The 22,231-nt window shown below is 42.1% G+C and overlaps 1 protein-coding gene across 11 annotated transcripts in view; it reads left to right on the top strand.

The window, feature by feature from the left end:
* Positions 1-22,231, top strand: part of RBFOX1 (RNA binding fox-1 homolog 1) — a 950,329-nt gene that overhangs the window by 349,162 nt on the left and 578,936 nt on the right. The gene's annotated exons all lie outside the window — the stretch shown is intronic.

Genomic DNA, 22,231 nt, shown 5'->3' with positions numbered 1-22,231 from the left:
CTTCCAAGCATTTGTTCTTCCTTGATGTGTGAATCTTATCCTGTGGCCAATGGGGTTAATTTTGTCCAGGTGGCCTTTCAGCAACATGGTCACTACAACAGGTACTTGTGTTGAAAATATAGCTACTTGTTTGCAGGCGATAGAATCATCCCTGATTACAGCAAAGATATGAGAGAAAATTATGCCAAAAAAATGCTTATAAATAAATAAAAGCTGAGTCTATACAAGGACAAATTCAGTTTCATGTGAGCTGCCTTTTTTGGGGCAGAAATTCTCATTATGTGAATTGTAAGGCCTCAGGAAATATAAATTTGGAGTTACTTTAGCTTTTGGCCATTGCGGAAGGCTTTAATGAAACAACTAAAACTGATCTGACAGAAGTAATTTTATAGAAGATTGATCAAATTTCTAATTACTGACTCTGTCAAGAATATTAATATAAGGACTGTGGTTAGGAGAATATAAATTTACACCCTATAGGTATGCTTAAAATGATATACGCCGTGTTTATTTAAAAGGCTAGTGAAGAAAAATTCTTCTCTTATATTTGATGTTTAACCACCATGTAAATCTGCATTTGCATAACTTGATGAGTATCATTACAGTTAGGGTTTCACTGTGGTTTGGTTTGTACCAAAGGGGAGAGAGCAGGAAAAATTTTTAAGAAAATCCTTGTAAAGTAGCTGTAGAGTCACTTTTAGAAATGTTAATAACGTTTTATATCATCTAACGTACAGCTAAATGAAATATAGTGCAGATAAAAAATACTAGTTTTAAGAAGAGAGCTGGGGTCATTGTAAAAATACAGAGGTGAGCAGGAAAATGCCAAAGCTCAGCGTGACAGTAGGTAGCAGAGCCTTGGGACTGGGGCTTTGCTCCCATGCCAGGGAAGAGAAGTGGTGGGGAAATTTTTGAATGACTGTCTAAATTCACATCACATTCAGAATGGGCTTTTTTTTTTTTTTTTTTTTTTTTTTTTTTTAAGGTAGAACTCCATGGGAAATCTCTTCTGTCCAGTCTGTAAAAGGGACCAAATAGTGACATGACAATGCTACTGTTGAGACAGGAATATTCAGGCCAGACCAAATTAAGGTTGACAGGGAAACTGTAGAAAGCTCTCATAAACCTGAAGGATTAAGTGAGAGAATAAAATTCACTTTCAGCATTTCATAATAGATGGAAATTGGTTCTAGGAGGAGGGAGTGAATGACTATTATTGCTCAGAAACCTTTCTTGGAAACATCAGGTGGATTGATCAGGAGCATTACTTCAATGCTTGGCAGCTGTCAAAGGACCAAAAAGAATATTTAGTAATTTTCAGAACAGCACTGGGTATGGAAAATGTGAGCCTGTCGCTGCTGGAGCTAGTGGTGGTCTCACATGCTGGTTCCTGCATGCAGTCCTGCTTATCCCATGTCAGAAAAGGAGTATGGAGAAAGGATCAGAGGTACTGCGTAACTTTGTAGAGGGAAGGGATTAAATGTGTTAGAGCTCTTCATCTTAGGTGAGTAAAACACGAGGAAAGTGATTGAAACAATTATTCATGTGAATATTGATATTACAGTGATGTGACTGATAAAGCAAGGATTATGGACACAAATGATCAAGCAAGGACTGGTGAAAGGAACTGTTTTTTTCAGGTTACCTAGTGCTGTGTATTTGTAGATTTGCTGCATCTTTGCAACTGGATATTCTAGATTCCAACAATGTATCAAGAATCACCTTATTTTCATTCCCCTTAAACATGTACGATAAAGCTTAATGATCCTGAATGGTACATGAAGATACTTGTGCTGTTCCCTTTCTGAAGTTCTACACATTTTTCTCTGGTACTATTTATGTATGCCCAGAGTATTTCCACAGTTCACCCTTCTCTGGTGATTCAGGATCCTCTTTCAAGGCTTCTTCTGGCTCAGACTGAGCTGAGCACAGGGGGTCTCAGCGTAGAAGCCGGGTGCTTCTGGAAGCTGCAGGTGTTTGCCAAGAGCACATGCACCAATAAACACCTGGCAGCGTTATTAGCAACTGTGGGAGGGAAACAAAGACATGAATACAGCATCTGTCCAGAAGATTTCTGAAGTGTATAATATTAGCATTTAAATTTCCACAGTTAAGAAAAAGGTTATTTTGTTTTCAGATAGGCTTAAAAATGCAAAGCTAATAAAAGTAGCCTTTTGGGGAGTGGAGTATTTCATCTGACCTTTGATATGTGGCTTTAGAAATGTATTTATGAATATAGTATTTAGCTCTTCGTTATAAATGTTTTTTCTGTATACAAATAATTATAGCTTGTCTGTAATGCTATCTATAAGGGTATGTTAATGCCTTGCAAAATATTTTTGTTTTAAGATTTAAAATTATAATTCAATCTCTATATTAGATTTGAGTTCCTTTTTATATAAGGAAGTTATTTTGATTATTTTCCCTATATATTTTCTCCTTTTTCAGTATTTACAGTCATCTTAAAATTCACTTGAAAATACTTCCTCTTGTCAGTTTTATTTGTTAATATCTGTAATACTGAATTGTAATGATTCAACATCGAGTCAGGCTGATATTAGCATCTGAAAGGACAATAAATCTTCCTGAAATTTTACTAATTTAAGAAACATCTATCTCTTAGAATTCTCTTTGCATCTTTTGAAGGCATGCCACAACAACACATTTTCAACTCCTAACCCAATTTTTATTTTATTTTAGCAAACATTTAGTAAATCCAACTATGTGTTATCTAAGTTGGTATTTGAATATGTCCTTAAACGATGGGTTGCTGTTCATATCACATCTTCCACACAGTGATGTTCTCTACGATTTTATTTTATTCCAAATAAATATCTCTGAGGGGAAAGACAACAAATTAAAGTTAGTAGGGATATTTTTGTGAGGTTATGGCTGCTAAGGTGTTTTTAATCCAGTGTGAAAACAGAACATCAGAAGTTGTTTCAACAGTGTCTCGGATAGCAAGGTGATCCTAAAGCTCAGCCGCAGAGGATGCTGCCCTCTCTGCGTTCCCTTCACCCACGTGTGTGCGGCGGGCACCGCTGCAAGGGCTTGCTGGCTCTAGGGGCCAAGATGGGGCTCGAGGATTTCTACGGTGAGAAAATGGTGCTTCTTGACTTACTAGGTGCTTGGAGGTGGTGGTTCGGAGCAAGGATATAGTTTTTTTTTTATTATTATTAGATCCTCCAGTTCTATTCACTATAGAGGAACTCAAATGGGATTACATTTTTTAAGACTAAAATTAGCAAATGCCCTCACAGACTGGTAAGAACTTCTCTCCTTGGGCACCACATTGCTGAAGCCACACAGGTGTTTTGATTCAAGCCATTTGCAAGGCAGTGCTGCCCAGGTGTTGCTGCTTACCTGCTAACGAGGAGCTGGCAAATACATGGCTGGGAGGAAGGACTGCTTCTTGTTGCTCCTTCAGCCGGGGGAGCAGAAGCTCTGCTGGTCTCTGTGTTTCCAAGGCTGTGCGACCCTGGGATGGGATCTCCTTCTACCACGCTGCTCTCCTGGCACTCATCTCGGGGTTAAGAGGTGAGTTATGTTATGCTTTGGCTTCTTGAGTGAGTATTTTGTGTTGTGAAATAGTAGTTTGATGGCTGCACAGTACACAAGACTTTGCATGGCTTTTAATGCTTTCTTTCATGTCTCTGTGAGGAATTATTCTGAGAGCAGAGAAATATTTCAGTGTGCCCAAAGTGTGTTACTTGGTAGAAAAGGTTATATGCATTTCAGTCCTTCAGAAGCCTTCCTGTTTTCTAAGGCCTCAGGGGTTGAAGGGCTGTCTCTTCCCAAATTAAAATGCATCTTTGTCACTATCTAACTGCTAAATTTGATAGCATTTTGTATTACAAGACTCAGTGTTCTTCAGCTTCAATAATGTATTTAAGCCATTACACCCAAATCAGTACCAAATGAATTCTTCTACAGTATCTCCTTCATGTTCCACATCAGAAAAATACTTCAAAAGTTTCCTATTAATTATTTTCATCCTGAGAAATGATCCTGTGCGTAGGTACTTCTGTGGACCACAGGAACCTCACTGAATGAACACCTGGCAGCTCTGAAGTGTCAGCCTAAGATCTCTAGACTAAGTCTAAGCTGAACCCCTTTGCTCAAGGGAGGGAGGACTGGTGCTGGGAAGGGCTGCATGAGAGAAATAAAATGTCATGGGGGACACGTAAGGGGAGATTTAATTTCCCCTTTTAAAGGTATTTACATTGTTTATCCTTTTTAAGTGAATAAGAGTGGTTCAGATGGTAGGATTGCAAGTGTTTGGATACCAGTTGCCCAAAGCAGTTTTCTTGTTGGAAAAGTTTAGCCTCTATATTTGTAATTATGACAGAATCGAAATTTGGCAAATATACTGCAGTGAAAATGTTGCACAGATATCTGCTTTTGAAAGTTGATTAATGTTTCATAGTGTTTGTTTACAATATGTATAATAAAATTGTGCATAATTCAAAAGCATGCTGTTTGATCTTGCAGCAGTTATTGAACTAAGAGTTTTTATAACATGCATAAACAAATATATCAAACTAATGGTCGAAGTGCTCAAGGGTAAAGTACATCAGTTGTCTGGGAACTCTGCTCTAAAATGCTCCTTTAGGCTTTCCCCTCGTACGATGCCAATAATACAGTGAACGTTTTAAAAACAGCTTTCACATTTCAAGCAACATTCCCCGTTCTGCAGCACAAAAATTATAATACAGAGTGCTGTTGTTGTTGAGTAATAAAATGGGAGCTGGTAAAGCACAAATAGGTACCATATAAAGTCTTAAGTTGGTCTTCCAAAAACTTTTGCCTGCTGAATTATTACTGCAGAGCTACAGGGCAGAGATTCATTCCCGTTTGCTGCCTGCTTCCCTGCTCCTTTCCCAGAGTTTACTTCGTTCAGTTAAGGACACGCAGCGATCGCAGCAGCAGGTGCAGATGGGCTTTGCAATGCATGCACATTTATTCACAAGGCATCATTACGGTGTGTTGAGGAGCAGAGTATCTGCTGCTGCCTTCTGCCCCGCAGCCTGACCAGCCCACTGCCGTGCCGGTGTCAGGGCGAGGGACGGAAGCCGGGGAAGCAGCCTTAGCAAAACGGGTAATAGGAGCTTCGGTGCAGACTTGGAATAATTTCCTACTTTACCAGCCTTGGCTGATCAGCTGCTGTTCAGGGGTTCTGGTTGGTGTGTGTGCTTCTTGTTTATGTTGCTTTTTCTTTTCTTTTTTTTTTTTTTTTTGCCTGCCAATTTTTCCCCAAAGTCATTAGGTTATTTCACACTGCAGCCGATCTCCCTGGTTGAGCTGCCTTGTATTCTGGTGTCTCCTTACGCTACTGGGGCACAAAGGAAAAAGAGAAAATCCATTAAGCATCTCTTGTACTTTGAAAGATGTTTAAGATTGCCATTGCATGGAATAGCAATAGTGGTGTTTTAATAAAATATTAGCAATGAATTTTCTTCTTTTTTTATCACTGCAGAATTCTCCCGTGTGACATTTTTAAATACCTGTCTGGGATGATGCTCACACAGTTTCACATAGTGTGCACAGACACCTGTGAATAACCATGCTTGATTGCATCGTGAAAGGTTGTCTTCCTCTTCTCAGATGTTTAGACTGGTCTATTTAGTGTATCTTGATCAGGCCAAATGATGATCTCCAGTTTTGCTCTGGTCTTTTTTGGAGAGTGTATCTGTATCTTGGATTTGTGTTGTGCACTGTGGGGATTTGTTGCAAGCCCTAGGGAGAGGTGGGCGGTAGCATGAGAGCTGTGGAGCCGTGCAGGGCTCCGTGCTCCTGGGTAGACACAAGCAGGCGCGGGATGTCGCAGGTTGTGTGTGGCCCCAAGGGGTTGGTTACAGCTTGCTGAAGCTGATAGGAAGACTCCTCTCGACCCTAATGCAGTTGCCAGTTGCAGAGGAGGGTACGTGTGTTTATCTGTGCTGCCTGCATTCAAGGAAGCCAGGAACTGATGATTCTTCTTATTCCTGGTTGAAGCATATCCCAAAGACAAGGGTCATATGTGTGTGTTAGCTGGATGCCAGCTCCTAAAGGTCAGCTGAAGCTGCCACCAAGGAAAGAGATGTAGTTTCAAATTAAAAACAACTTGCAGGTTTATGATAAACACTCCATAAGAGGCAACGTAAAAAGGGATCTGAGCTTGATAGTAAGATGGGTGAATCTGTTCCATAACAATTATAAAAGTTAATGTGCCTTTTTGTGAAGGAGTAACTTTGATTTTGCTGCCTTAAGAAGGAAGAATTTAAGTGAAAACAGCCTACAAACAGCCAGCAGTTACACAAAATTCTGAACAGAAAGCAGCATCAAATCCTAGGAAGAAAAAAGCTTCCATTGATAGGTGCCATTAAAAATAAAATCAGGAATGGTAAAGCTAAGTTTAGGCTATGTTGGAGAGTATGGCGTAGTGCCCTCTGGCCTTATTTAGATGCTTGTCTAAAGACAAGGCTTGGGATTCTGTTGGAAACTTGTGCTGTCAGCTGCGAGCTTTGACAAGGTAACTACTGCTGTGTGCAGCTAAGGGGCACCTGAATGCTCTTAAAGCAAAATACACCGGTTTTTAACAAAATCCCAAAACAAAAGATTAAGTGCTGTGGTGTAGTCAAACTGATTAGTTCTGCTTTGCTCTTCCTTCTCCCACCACGATTTCTGAGCAATGCTCTTCTCTGAAGAAGGAATCTCCCTCCGCTGCTGCCCTTGCGGCGCTAATCGCCGGGATCTGGAAATGCATCTTGACAATTGGTTTATAGTGACAGGTCAGCAGGTAATAGCTGGGGACCAGGGGGTAAATGGCGCTTGCTAACAGGCTGGCTTTCCATACCCTCAGCAATATTCCAGAAAAACGGCGGTTCAGTGTTGGTGTCAGGTTTGGAAATATTGCAGCGAAGTGAAGTCCTGTATTTTGTTGCTGGAGGTGATGCTTTGTCTTGCTTTCTGCGATAATTACCACTGCAGTTACTGACCAGAATCTTTAATGATTAAAACTATGGGGATGTGGGCACTGTGATGAGGTTGAGCTGCTGGGGTCTTCATGTGTGTGTGACTTCACTCTGCCTCCTGCCATGCTTTGGGTGTTTTGTCACATCAGCACAGAGGTAAGCAACCAAAAAAGCTGGGCATGAAATGCACTGTGCTCTTTGGCACATACTGGACTTCTTCTGTACCAAGGCAGCCCACTTGCAGAGCTTCTTGGGCAATTTGAGGTCTTCAAGATGCTGAGGTTGAGAGCTAAGGAAAAAATAGCTCATTTCTGACCAGAATATGCACCAGATACCTAGTTCGTTGTATTTCTGTCTTGCCTTTTCATGCTTGATGGCTTATGATCTTGCAGTGCTCTGCTATATGTTATCTGTAAAAGGTGATTTCCCTAGTGGAGCTTAAAAATGACTAATTTATTGATGCATTTTAAGCGTACATTAAGGGTTTGGATGAGAGCGTGTGTATTTAACATAGCCATTTTTAATCTGGGCCTGCTTAGCAAAGAGCGTGGTCAATTACTTTTTCTGCTGTTTGTTTTGGTGCAAGCATGATTTGTAATAATCTGCTATTATTGAAATACAATTTCCTGGCACATTTGGTGTCGTAGAACAGAATGTGTGTATTAATCTCCATGACCTGGGGATGATGGAAATGAAAATGCGGCTCTTGCAGGGAGCTGGATGCCTGCACATCAAAACAAATAAAACCCAAAGGAAGATGTATCTGAGAAAGCCGTGAGCCGTCACTGATCCTTCAACAGGGTAACATCGTAGCTTCAGCAAGAACACTCCCCGCTCTGGGCTCTGAACAGCCGAGTGTGCAGTTTGTTTTAAGGCTCTTGGCGTCATGATTTCACATGGCCAGTCTGGGCCCAGGACCTGCGAATGGAGGCTGGTGTCACCTGCAGCTTGCTGCAAATGTCAGCAGTTTATTTGAACAGCTCCTTCACAATAACCAGCCTTCCAGGAGCAGAGTGCCAGAGAGAGGCACAGGTCAGTTAATTGCTTGTTTGCTTTAAGACTGTTCTTGGTGGAAGTCACTTATCTGGCATAAACTTTTATTTTTGGTGCCAGAAGCCTTGCTCTGGCAGCAGCAGCTCCATCCCCAGCCTGGCATGTGTTTCCCTCTGTTTCCAGGCTTACTCACTTCAGTAAGAGGCAGCAGTTAAATGATCCAAAGTAATTTTTAACAAAATTAACCTGTCTTGTCTAGGTCGCATCTTCCTGTGCTCTGGAGGGTGTTTCCTGGGAAAGAACCTGGCTCCGTGCTGCTAGTGCAGCAGCGCCCTGGTGCCCAGGGTGGGATGTCAGCCCTGCCTATTGCGGTGCTCCCCGGGGAGCTCCCTGCATGGGAACATCGCTTGTGGGTAACAAAAATTGATGTGTATTATTTTAGGGAAGGAAATGAGCAAGACCCTCGGTCCTTTTATTTCTGGAGCCATTGGCAGTGGCAAGGAGCTCCCTCTGGTCTTTGGGGATGCTCGGTCTTGTGTTGGGCTTTCCTAGTTAATTGGATCATGTCTTGCTTTTAAAGTCCCTCTGCTACCACCAAAGAAGCACCCGGAGCATCTCAAGAAGGCCAGGCTGGGGAGCACAGCACAGCAGGGCCGTCTCGGCTGCGTTTGGTCTTGTTCCTGGGCTCGGATACCTTTAATGCTTCCTCTGAAAAAAGCCTCAAAGGCTGAAGGATGAGAAAAAGGGAGAGGGAGAGAATGAGCTCCATGTTCATGCAGCTGACTGTCTTCAGGCTGTTTTCACACCACCTCAGGCAATCGGTTTAAAAAAAGAAATCACAGCCTCTAACATGAAACCCACTTCTTCAGTCTTGATAAGATGCACCTAGACAGGCCAAGAAATCTTTATTTCTCTGCAAAGTTATTGGTTCACATATCCTGCTCATAGATTAGAGGGGGAATTGATTTTTGTCTTCAGAGGAAGATTTTTTTACAATTCTTATTGTCTATCAAGCCCGGTTTAATTTACTTAATTCCTCTTCCTGCTCACTGAGCAGTATTTGTTTGTATTTTTTCTTTCTCTCTTCAGGCTCTTTCTTAGATGCTTTTTAATTCTGCTAGTGTGTTTTTTCCCGGGAGTGCTGCAGAACATTTAAACCATTAGTATGAGAACATACATTACAAGCACTTTTCAGCTATGTAGATGCTAATCTAATTTACCGTCATTTTCAAGATCATGTACTTCTCAGTATTGGATTTAAACTTCTTTTTGAAAATTCTATAAAATAAAAAGGATATAGGAGACAGGACACCCCTTGGCCGAAGCCGAAAGGGTGAGGAATTTTTCCTCCTCTGTAGGCATAGGGAAGCAATGCTCTGTGGCAGGAGAGGTGTCGGATAAAAGTGCAGGAATACAAATGCTATGGCCTTTGATGCTAAAATTCGTTTCCTCTGCCTATTTAGAAATGGTTTAACATTCTTATACTGAACTCGAAGAAAAAGTGGGTGATGAATTGAGTAGTTCACTGAGTTATTTGGCATGCTGAGGGTTTCCCTGCTCCCTGGTGATGCGCTGGGTTTGAGCTGTGCTGCAGGGAAGCGCCCGGCTCCGAGCGGGAAGCTCCCGGCAGGCCGAGGAGGTGGCGGGGCAGGAAGGTCTCCGGGATGCGCTGCCACGTTCCCTCAGAAATGCACACGGGGCACAGCAAGACTTGAGCACGGGTATCTTGTCATGCTGCTTACTACAGCCGTGAATTGTAAATCAGGCCTTTTGTGGTGTTTTTTGTTTTTAACTTTATGCAAGGTTAAAAGGTTGGCAGAGAAGAAATTATGGCTTAGGTCCCCCTGCCACTTACCCATTACTCCCTGCAATAGTCACAGTGAAGAAGACGGCACGTCCTGTGAGGGGAGCTGCCCTGGATCCATGTTTCTGGCAAGCGTGAGCAAACAGGGTGTTTCTGCTAAGTGTGACCAGCCTCTGCAGACTTAGGTTCCAGACTGGGGTCCCTAGAACTTTGTCTCCCTCCAGTCCAGGGCCCCCTTCCCTCCCACCCCATTTACAGGAAGATTTGAGGTCGGTGGCCAGTGCAACCTTTCCTGCTCGGCTTGCTGTGCTTTAGCATCCCTGGTGTCCTGGGATAGCTGCCCTTCCTGCATCCGGCCTCGGATGGAGGGAGTTGTGGTGGGGAGCCGGCCTCCTGGGGCTCGGTGCTCGTGGAAAGGCAGCCTGGGACCCTGTGGTCCTGCCTTGTGCATAGATGGAAACTGAGCCCAACAGCTGGGAGAGCTCTTCTGTATTTATCATACTGTATGTGTAATGAAATGCTCATATTGGTAATTGCTAGGAGATTAAACCTATTCAAAGACACATTGAGTGAATACTAATGCTCTGACACTGATAGTGGGGAGGGAGAAGAGGCAAAATCCTTGTGTTCAGGGACTGCAATACCAAGGAAAAGCTTTTTACATGTTGTAGGCAGCCAGGTTCGTAGGCCAGATGAGTGTACAGATTTCTCTGTGGAACAGAATTGTTCCTCTGTGTTGGAAACAATTCAATTCTGGACCATGATCCAATCTGATGGGCCTCAATTTATGTTGTTAGTGGTGTATTTTTTGCAGTTGTTTTTAGAGGGATGCATGGGGTAAGTTCTTTGAATATTGAATCACTGAACTTAATATGCTGTTAATTATAATTAATTATTTCTTAGAGCTGGTCTTAACCTCTCTGCTTATAGAGATATTTTCCTGTTATCTGGCTCAGTGTGTATGTACTCTTTAGAAGAGTTCACAGAATAAATTAACAATATGGCAATTTGATCACTATAACAGCATACCAGGCAAGCGGTGGGGATCATCATTCTCTCTCATGGATTAGTAGTAGTCAATATTCCCCTTCCATCTCTCTTGTTTCCTTTTGGGCCATGCCCCAGCACGTTCAGCATTGCCATCCCTCCCTCCGGGTGAGTTTATGATGTGTTTTTCCTCCTGTTGCAGTTCTTATAGGGGAAAGACAGGCAGGTAGTTTGAGGGAAAATTGTCCCTGACTTTATTGTCAGCAAGATCAGTGCTTTTGGAAATTATATTAAAAATAATAGTATATTTAAGCTAGTTAAGACAATAGGAACTTTAGAAAATCTTTGCAAAACTCACTGAAGATGGAAGAAAATTTCTATGGGCATTACATATAAGTTAATGTCCATGACAAGCAATATTAAAACTACTGAACTCTAAGTTCCCTTTAAATTAAAATATATATATATATATTAAAATTAAGGACTAGCTTCATGATGCTTTTGAAGTGCCTTTATAAAATCTAATGATGGTTGGTGCTACTGTTTCCATCTGACCTTTAAACTTCTCTGAGAAATTGCTTTCTTGATGCATGTAATATTTTAGAAACGCGAAGGGACATTTCTGTTTTGATGGCAATTTTAGCTAGGAGGTTTTCCAGGAAATCTAGATGTGATTCATCTCTGCTTATATGTGAGCTTTTCCTGTGAAACAAGCCCATGTTTTCCCCCGTTAAACAATTCGTGAGGAGAGACCCTCTGGAGATGGCAAGAATCACCTAAAATGGTACCCCCGCATGTCCCTAAAGCTCCTTATTTAGGTGCAATGTTCTCGTGTTGTGGTGGCTGGGGCCGGCGCGTGGCATGGAGCCCCCAGGCCCATGGGGCAGGACCGAGGTGTCCCCTGAAGGCAGAGCACCCGTTTTGAACTCGAGCTGGTTTAACCCTGTCATCCCCTTTTCCATGCAGGGGTGCGCATTCCCACGCCTGCTGTTTTGGAAGGGAGCCTATTTCCATGCGCGAGGTGGCGGCTGCTCCCGAACGGTAGCAAAACGGTCGGCATTTTCACGAGGTTTGCCCCGCCAGCCCTGGCCCGAGCGCGCTCGGAGCCCTCAGGCCACCAGAGAAGACGCAGTCCCTGCTGAGAGCGGCCGGGGCATCCCACGAGCCAGGTCCGTGCAGTTCTGTTGCAGTGAAATGTGCGGGGTGTTGTGTGTGTGCACACGCCAATTAGTCTCTGCTTTCCTATTTTAATCCCCAAATGATGAATCGTGTGTTGTTTCAGAGAGCCCCTGCAGCAGCATTTGCATGGGGATGGGGGGTTCGGGACTGCTGGCAGGACCGGGATGCTCGGATGCGGCCTGGGCTAAATGCGGTGAACGAAAGCGCAGGGAGAAGAGAGGCACAGGGGAGAGGTTAGACACAATGTATTTGGTAGCAGAAGTGATTTATAGCTTAAAAAAAAGGGTTAGAATAGGAATCTTTTAAAGAGAAGGGATAACAGTAGCCAGTATATTTAAGGACAGGCCTTTAAATGGCAGAAAAATGCTTGTGAATTTATATGTTCTGTGTTGGACATGCAGCTCCAGCGGCTGTGCCAGCTAGGGAGGAGGCTGGAGCCTGTAGTGATCTCTGGGAATAGAGACCAGTTACCAGCTTGGGAATAATAGCGGGGCACGGCCTGAGTTACAAGCAGGTGAGACTAAGCCTGGATGTAGACCCAAAAGGTATTTAGCTTTGAAACTATTCTCCCTGCAGAGATGAAGAACAAGTTTCTACAATTCGGTCTATGGGATGGGTCTGGGGATACAGGAGAGTTAATGGTCCAATCCTGATTTTGAATTGGACCCCAGAATTATACTAGAAACTTTGTTTACTGTTTGCCTTGTTTATTTAGCATTGAGGAAGTCCTGTCTGTGCTCAGGCTCCCTGTCTGAGTGTTCCTTAAAACAACATTTCCCTCTTCTACCTGTGCTGCTGAGCTATTAGTATGTCTATTTAAATGCAAATTTTGACTTGCTGTCTGTAATCATATAAAGCGTTTGGCACTAAAATTTTAATTGGAAATGTAATTTTCTACAGAAGTGGTAGTGCAGTGGCAGGCCACAAATAGCACCAGGCTGCATCGCTGTCCTGCTTCGCTGGTGCCCTCCTCCATCTGGGCTGGTGAGTCTGGGTGCTTTGGGGCTGCTGCAACTTACTTTAATGTGCGTGCTGGCAACTTAAACTGCACCTTGGATATTTGCTTTTACCAGGAATGTGGGGGGCGTTACTGCCAGCTGCGGCTTTCAAGGGATCGAGCGTTTATCAATCTAAACAGGCGTCGATTTAAAGAAATTCTGCATGTCTGAGGAAATCCGAATGGGGGGTAAGAACTTCTTACTAAGCAGAAGAACTGCTTCTGCTTACCTTCACTCTCAGGTTAGGTGAATGAGGGTGGCTCCTCTCATTTTGCTTTCTTCTCTTTTTTGAAAGAATTTCCATGTTATCCTGGTGAGGATATAGATATGAAATACCAGATATTTTATTGTAGCATCAGTGGAAGAGCAGAGCACTCCTCAGGTTTTGCCCATTCTGCATTTTATGTTCCCTAGTTGCCCTTGCCATTAATTACATACTTTAGATTCCAAATGAGAGTGGACCTGAAGGGCACTCTGCTACATTTTCATTTTCATCACCTCTATTTTCTGAATTTGGATGGGGTAAAAAGTATTCTATAAGGCTTGCGCAGCACTGAAGCTATTTGGAAAAATAGCAATAGCATATCAGGTGTGTCAAATAGTCATATTCCAAGCTGTGTGCCAAAGTAGTAAATTATAAAGGAGAAGAAAAAAATCTTAGCATTTGAACCAAAAGCATTTGACTGCATGGAGACTCTAGAGAAATTATTTCACGCACGTGCTGCTCGGGAATGGTCCTGGGAACTGTTCCACTGCAGCTCGTCTCTCCTGGGTGGGTTTGTTTTGCCCCGGTAAAATTTGTTTATTCACTGCTGCTAAGGTTGAAGTGTGCGGGATCGTTAATCTAACCAGTCAAGGTTAACTGAATTTTTATGCTGAAATGGCTTTTTCTGAAACACGTTTTATGGCCGTGAAAGTGCTGGTACTTTACCTTGGGGGGGAGTGGAGAATTAATCCAGTAGTTGTCATACTTCTGTGGAGACGAAGATTTAACGGGATAACTATATTCACACAAACAACAATACCATTGCAGCTTTTAAAATGTGTTATGTCGTTTTTACTTTTTCCTTTCTTTTCTTCTTTCGCATGCAAGGTTGTGCAATGTCCTCCCAGTATGCAAGTGGAAAGTTTTATTTCTAAAGTGCTTATATGATTTGCCTTATATTTTGAAAGAACAATCACATACTCGAACATATCCTAGTTTCACTTCCAGGTCTGATCTTTCCTTTTTAAATATTTTTTTTCCCGAAGCACTCAGCACAATTCATACTGTAGTTATGTATTTTTACTAATAAACTCGATATTGGAAATTGCTTCTAGACAAGATACTATTCAATGTGATAACTTCCATAGACCAAATTTCCTATGGAAAGTTATGATTGGTAGCAGTAAGGCCCGCAGATTCCTCAAAAAAAAAAAAGTAGAAAAACAGCTTTTGAACCCAGAATGTCACATAGGTGTCAGCTCACAGGGTACTACAGATGCAAAAGCCTCTTATATAAATATATATAAATGAGAGAGGGAGACCCAGTTGTAGAAAAGAAGGCAGCAAACTGCGAAGACAAAACCAAAGCATCATTAGCTGCCCCCATCCGTGGAATACTTGGGGGCAGAGAAATGAGAGAGAATCTGTACGATCCCAGCCTTGGCAAACACTAAAAGGTGATTTAACTGCTCACATTGAATGTCATCTATTGAATAGCTGTGTTTAATAGCCATGATCTTACCTGCCACAAATGCTGCCATGGCAAAAAGCAAAAATGATACTTGTTGAAGTTAGCAAAAGTGGGATTTAAATCAGTGAATATCCTTGCCATGACCTTAATTAAAACTAGAATATGCTTTTAAAAAGCATTTATTTTAGGCCCTATATGGCTGAACAAATATGGTTTGGCATTTATTTAGGTTAAAGCAATATGTGCACGTTAAAACATTAGTCACATCTCTTCCTGCATGGAAAGGGCTTCTATATCACTGGTTTCCTTAATTGAAAATAACGGGCAGGGAGAAAGAAGTAACAGAAGTAGCTATATTTCTTCCCCCTTAAAAGCATTCACAAAGCACGACTGGATTTATGCCCTGCTGAAACAAGTTGAGTTATGGTTTATTGTTATTACACTTTTGCTTTTATCAACTGGATTTAGAGGCTAGAAGCAAAGTTTTGCTTACTAGAGAAAGATCTGGCCTAGATACCAAGAGGTCTGATTGAAAGAGCAACTTTTAATGAGAAAAATTGAAGAAAGGAAGCATTTTCACTAACTTCAGTATTAGTATTATTATACCTATAAATCTGAATTCAATGCAGTAACTAATCTCTTTAAGATATGATTTTTTTTTAATAGATGCTGGAGAAAAACTCCCCAGAGTGAATTAAAACCTCAACCTAAAATACCCTGTGAATTATTACTATTTATGCTCCTCATGAGTATAGGGGACCTTACAGGTGATCAATATGCATTTGCCAAAATATCCTGTTTTGCCTGAGAAATGCCGCATTTCGCAGAGGCAGAAGTTAGTGCTGGTGCCTCACTGTGCATGACTGCATGTGTATGGGGTAAGGACCAGGGCAGCGTGGTTTGGTACCTGTAACCTGAGTAACCTGAGCAATTGGGACACTTAGAGCACAAGCAGGAATAAACTCTTGGGGCCCAGACTTTGTGTTTCCAGCCCGAGGGTGGTTTGCTGCCGAGCTGCTCTGCTTTGCACCTGACCTTGCCCCAGCCGTTTGCCCTTTCTACATCTCATTTTCCTGCCCTGTGAAACGGGGATACTTCTAATTTGCTTTCAGGAATATGTACCTACGTGGTATTTTGTATATGTGTGCACAAACAGGTAATGAACTCCCTTGGGGTTAATACTGTGCTTAATACAGGCTCTGAGTAGCTTCCTGCGTTCAGCAGTATCTGCCCCTTCGTGGCTGTGTGTTTGGCAGTAAGGTGATGCTTGAGGTGCTTTTATTTAGTACGTTCAAATAATTTGGCTACATGAAAAGCAGGGAAAAAGGGTAAGGGTAGGTGAGCAATCCTTTGGAGAAGAATGGTCAAGGAATATATATATATAGTCTTCATTCCTGCATTCAGTGTTTTGCTTTGGTTAGGTAATATAGATAAGCATACTCATGTTGTGTAGCACATAGGGACTCATCTGGGTATCCCTGTTTTTTGTTGCTTTTGTTGCATGATTTTCCTTCCTCAGGACTCTTCTGGGCACACAAAGGTTTGGGGAGCTGTGTTTAAAGCATGTGCTCACCCTGGGCATGTATGATAGTGATACCAAAAATGGGTGAGTTGGATAGGATCAATCACTAAGTCTGGAATCCTTAACCTTTTGGAAGATAGGCTTGCAAGTTAATTACTGGGTTTACCTATTTAAAGTATAGTAAGTACATGTTAGAAGTACATCAATATAAAAGTGATGCTGACAGTAAACATACTCAGTTTTGAGTTTTAAAAAGTGTTGTACCTGTTAATTAGCCTGCTTTAGGATTACAAAGTCTAGAGCTAACTCCTGGATAATCCATACTTATGAGCATGCTGTTATCTGCATAAATACTAATTCTATGACCAGAGTAACTGAGTGATTAGCTCTAAAATGTTAATTGAATTTCAAGTTGGATAAATAATGAATAAAAGTGCTACGTTTCATTAAAATTGCAAATAAAATCAGAATTGGGGTGATGCTTGCATCTAATGTCTTGGAATATGTGCTGTTGCCTTTTCCTTGGTCTAGTAATAATGCTCGTGATAATACTGCATAGTGTAGTCACATTCTAGTGGTATGTGCTCTGCAGTGGTATGTCAGATGTTACAGGTAACTTTGAGGTGGTGACTTATATTTATTTATTTATGCAGATGGCCACCTCTAGCCTGGCAGCCGCTGCTTTAGCTTGTACCCAGATGTCAGGGTTAGCCTCTTGGTAAGGAGCCCCTCGAGCGGTGCGTTGTGCGGTGGTTGTGTCCTCGGGTTGTGCACTCCTGCAGCAGCTGTGCAAGGCACCCTGCTACGAGGCCAAGGGGCACAAGTTCACCACAGGTATCAGCTCATCCTTTCCATACCGTATTAACACCCAGAAAATGTCCAAAATGCTGCTAAGGATGGGCCAAGAATATTTATCAGTTTTAATTTGCAAACAGAAATTGTTGATTGTTGTCTAGCCCTAGTATATAATGTATTTGAGACTAATCATTGAAACTAGAATGGAAGAGGCAGTTTGACCCTGTCATAGCCAGGATCTTTCAAATTCGCCTAAAATGCAATTTGTACAATTTAAAAAAAAAAAAAAAGTCCTGTGATCTTTTATTGCTTGTTGGTTTTTACAAGTTTCCAGGAAACAACATAGCAGGTAGCTCTCTATGTGAGTATCCACAGGTGGCTCTGAACTGAACTTTGTAGGATGAGTATGTTGAACAGGTCCAGGTGATAAGTACTCCAGAACAATATTTCATGTTGTTTTAATATATGCAGCTTTAGCACGGGCACAGACAGTACCATGGCAAGGAAGTCCTGTGCTGTTCAGTGTGTTATCCAGAAGGCATTTGGTGGATCTTTTGGTGCTATTGGGTCAGAACGTGACGTGATCAGAGGTGACCACAACCATCCTACAGCCTTCATAGGTGCTTCCTTCTGCCACCTTCTTGCTTGCTCCCTGTTTCGCAGCCACACTGTGAAAGAAGGAAATTTCTATAGCATAGCAAGATTGCCAAATTGTTCTTTCCCTAGATTGAAGCCTTGTATTTAAAGAATTGATTTTAATTCCTTAAAATCAAGATTTGTTTCTGATTTCGAAGTAGGAGACCAAATATGCTCAAGGAGTTAACTTTGGTTTTGACTCAGACATTCCTCTCAAGAAGGGCCCAGCCGGTTCCCTCCAGGAAAAGCACTGCTATTTACCCATGAGGTGACAGAGCAGCGGAAGGCAGGAATAATGCCTTGGCTGGCAGTCAAAGGAGCTGGATTATCAGGAGCCTAACTGGTGGTTAGGGCCCTTATTGCTGCAGTTTTCTGACATTTAAAGTGGTTTGCACCTCTTCTCTCATTAGAGCTGATGCCAGCGAGTCAGTCACGGTGGCAGCAGGCTGGTGCCGAGCAGGTAGTGGTGCCGCTGCTAATTGATGTGCAGCAGCAGAATTTATAAATGAAATTAGCTCCCCAAAGTTTAAGTCTGGCGGTGATTGAAGCAGTAATGATAGAGTTCATGCGAGTACGTTTGCCATTTATCTAAATGTATCATTACTGACAGTGCTTTTTTGTTAACATTTTGTTAGGCTTATTCATGTCATTGTTATAATGTCCCCTTAGATATCTGCAAATTATACTTGCACTTGCCTCTGATCCCTCCCTCTTAACCCTCCTGTCTTTGGAATTCACTTGTGAAACGTTTGATTTTTGCAGATCTCTGGGAACATCCTCAACATACAGGAGCAAGTGCTGTGTACAGATTGGGGAATAGATCAGGTTTTGTCATGGCAGTTTGGTAAGGAGCCTATAACTTAAAAGGGAATTGATCAAGCATCAGCTTAGGCAAATACATTAATGTTTTCTGAATCTCCAAAAATTTAACATGATACTCTCATTTTGGGATGATTTTATTCTCTTGTTCCCAGATATACACATCTTAAGATTGTAGGACAGAGCAGTTTTGATATTGATGATTCCAGAAGAAACATAATACAGAAACATCAAAGAATTATTTTCCCCAAAATGGACAACTGAGTCTTGTATACCAAAATTTAGGAATGCTTTGCCATAAAGCAGGGTTAAAACTATCAAAACTACCAGGTATACTTTGAGTAGACAAATACGTCTTGTTTGGTTCTTGAAATAGATTATTTACTCTGAAGGGCTATACTCAGATCTGAAAATAAACTTGTATTTGGAGTGTTCTCCATAAGCAGAAGTGTGTTTTTATTTGTTTTTGTTTGTTTTTGCAAAATTTCAGTATAGGGGAAAAAGAAGCAGTTAAATGAGGCAGTTAATTGAAGAAGTATCTTGTACTTGCAGAAAAGAAAATCTTGTTTGTAAATCTTGTAAGGCTGGTAGCCCATGCTGAGCTCTTGCTTTTATTCTCTGGGGTTCTACCGTGGGCTCAGGATTTTGTTAAAAGTTGACTTAGCAGCATCAGCGCCTCTTATTTTCCTGTGGGCTCTTTTCTGAGTGAGGATTAGGTCAAGATGAATTATTTCTACGTTATAAAGGTAACGGCTGCTGTTAGAGGAGCTTCGGCAGCTCATTCTGGTGTTGCTCCCGCTTTGTTTGCTGAGACGGAAGCTTTGCCTTGGAGTGACCGCTGTTCTTCGCTGCCCAGCCCGGCTGCTCCCTTTGGGTTTTGCCTGCTCATGAGGAAGCCCAAATGTGACTTCAGAGGGCAATGCCTGATTTCAAGGTGTTCAAGGGTGCTTATTTCAGTCCCTGCAGCAAAAGAATGGGAGAGCTTTTGGGTTTCCTCTTTATACTGTAATAGTCCTCATCTTCCAGCACATTCAGCAAATTCAGCATCATTAGCAGACAACGAGATAACGGAGTTGAAACAGGATCCCAGTTGCTCAAGACATAGTGGAAGGCCATATATCCCCATGTGGGGTTCTGCACCCGCAGGAGCAATTGGACATGAGGGTCACAAAGCAGTTTTTAAATGATTCTCTCTGCATTTTTAGCATTTAACACTAAGGCAATGCGACTGGAGCACTTCAGGATTGCGTTTCATGCAGAAAGGCAGTGGCCAAGGGTTTTGGGTGTACTCGTGTTTTGAAGCGTTTAATAACGTACTCTTTGTAAGTTGAAGTTTTGGTTGCCTTACTGCATGCAGTTCACTCTTATTGCTTTATGTTTAATTAGTAACGTGCTAATTACTTGATATACCAGGTAAATTCATTAAACTCAAGGACGTAACCTCTCCTAGCCTTTGCCAAGCATCTCATTTATATGAATTTTTAATAAATTTTAATAGCAATGCCTTAATGCAGCTTAAAATTCCAAAGGAAGCTTAGTGACAAAAAGCAGGTTTCTCAGTTTTCCAGCAGTGACGGATACAGCTGCAAGCGGCGATGCTCTAAGTGGGTCCCAGATGGGGCATGGAGAGCAAGGGGCGTTTGTGCCCAAAGCTCCCGCTCCTGGTGCTTCCCTTTTCCTGCCCCTCTGGGTGCTTTGGTGCCAGGACCCTGCCGTGAGGGCTCTGCCATCGCGGGCCAGGGACTATTAACACGAAGGTGACAGAGGTGGCTCCTCTGCTTGCAGCGATAGCGGCAGCCCCTTCATAAAAGTTAATCTTCCTAAGCAAACAAATTTTAATCGGTAGGTTCCATCTTTGGCTGCTTTTTAATAGTCACGCTCTTTTAATATTAACTTTTTCCAGCAAGATCATACCCTGCTCCCTCAGGCCATGTTAAAAAGGTCAGTCACTCGGTGGTATTTTAATTTGAATAAAGAGTGAAAGATGGGCTGCTTTTGCTAGAATACTAAAAGATGGCCAATTTAAACCTGCTTTTTAATATCTGTTTAACTGTCTGTCTTTGAGGCTTTTTGTATGACCTTCAACATAATTTAAACATAATTTTTAATTCATTATGCATGCCATTAAGCCCTGGCACCTGTTTCTTGGCCGCTGTTTCTCACGCGTGGGTTTGCTGGCAGGAAAAGGTGACAGAAAGGTAGGTGAAGCCCGGGGACCGTCCCCTCGCCCAGCTTGTCCTAAGGGCACCGTGTGGGCTGGTGATGGGCTGTGTTGGGTGTTCAAGAGGCTCCAAAGAGCTCCAAGTTCCTACTTTCCTTTTTTTTTTTTTTTTTTTTCTCTCAGTAATTGAGTTTCATGGCTTCATTCAAAAGATGGGAGGAACTCCAGATAGTTGTTAGTTGTTAGTTGATTAGTCAGGGTGATACCGTGGATTGTAGAGGCTTGATATGCTGCAAAAAAGCACCAAAAACTGATAACACTGAATAAAGAAACTAAATTAAGCCCTTAAAATCATGTAATTTCATGTCCAGAGACCAATTTTTTAACCTTTAGCAAAGCTAATGAGGTGGCACCTGGTTTGTTGTACTCAATTGTGCATATTTGAAAAAGATTCTTTGTAACGAGGGCTTTGTGATTGGCTCGGCTTCAGTGCTTCATCCACCCAACCTCAGTTCTGTAAAGTGAACTCAAGCTTTGCAATGATACAGGATTCTGCTCGTAAATCTCTGGTATTTTGAACAGATCTGAACATGTAGCCTTTTTTGTACTGCTAACCTCACGTTCACAAAAGTCACTGCAGGCCATGAAAAGGTACAGCTGAAGTGAAGGAAGGTGCCTCTTTGTGTCGGTCCTCAGCATGTTGAGCCCATGCTGAGCATGTCTTCAAGTTGTATCTGAGTGGCTAGATGCCATTTTTAATGAAATCACAGATCCTCACAAAGTTGCCCAGAGTCATGTGGTTTCTCTGGCTAACACCCTTCCTGCATTAGCCTAGACTTTCTGTGTTGTTATTGTGGCAAGGTTGGCTAAAAATCTGTGTTTTTTTTTTTTTTTTTTTTAAGTGACTTGTGGTGAAAACCATTAGTTTAAGCAAAACCAAAATATCTGTTAAGAGGGCAAATATTTCTTCCCCCCAATCAAATCATATGGATTCTGATTTTCTTTTTCCAACTAATTATTATGCCATCCCTTGATAGCACAATCCTTTCTTTCCCTGACAGGGATACAAGTGGTACCGCTCCTCTTGCCCCAAATGCTTAGAGTTTATTTCAAGTGATCTTTTGTACTCAGTGTTTCCTTCCCTACACAAATTGCAGCAACCCCACATGGGTCTGGAACCTGTTATTTCCACAGCCGGCTGCTAAACTCAGCCAGTCTCTTCTTGCAGAGCCAAAACACTTCAGAAAACCCCTATGGGGAGCAAGCTGCAGCTCAGCTTGCAGCCAGCGCGAGATCCCCAACCAGAAAGCTGCCTCTCCCTTCAAAGCTTTGCTCTTGAGGCCAAAACCTGCCCTCTCTGTGGGACAAATAGGTGTTTTGGTGTAGGGAGCTGAACTGGGGAAGGAGGTGCAGGTTTTTTTGACCAGGCAAAAGCTGCTGCTGCTGCTGTTCCCTCTGCTGCTTCTGCAAGGTGATTGGGACCCATCCCTGTTGCGTCTGCATGGGGCTGAGGAGAACCCATTGGTGCCAGTTAGAAAGAAAGTAGAGAGAGGAAGTCGAGTCTATCAATATTAAAAAGATACTTCCTGGTATAGAGGAGAGTTTGGTAAATTGGTTAACCGACCTACTTGCATGATGCATTATTCTTAAAGGTAGATTATGGCAGTAAAACCTCATATTTCATCTTTCTTGCTTCTGCCTCTTCATT

This window comes from Tinamus guttatus, unplaced genomic scaffold (assembly GCF_059628265.1).
Source record: "Tinamus guttatus ecotype Peru unplaced genomic scaffold, ASM5962826v1 Tinamus_guttatus_pri_ptg000172l, whole genome shotgun sequence".
Taxonomy (NCBI): Eukaryota; Metazoa; Chordata; class Aves; order Tinamiformes; family Tinamidae; genus Tinamus; species Tinamus guttatus.
The sequence above is the reverse complement of the archived record's forward strand: the minus strand, read 5'-3'. Positions and strand labels throughout refer to the sequence as shown.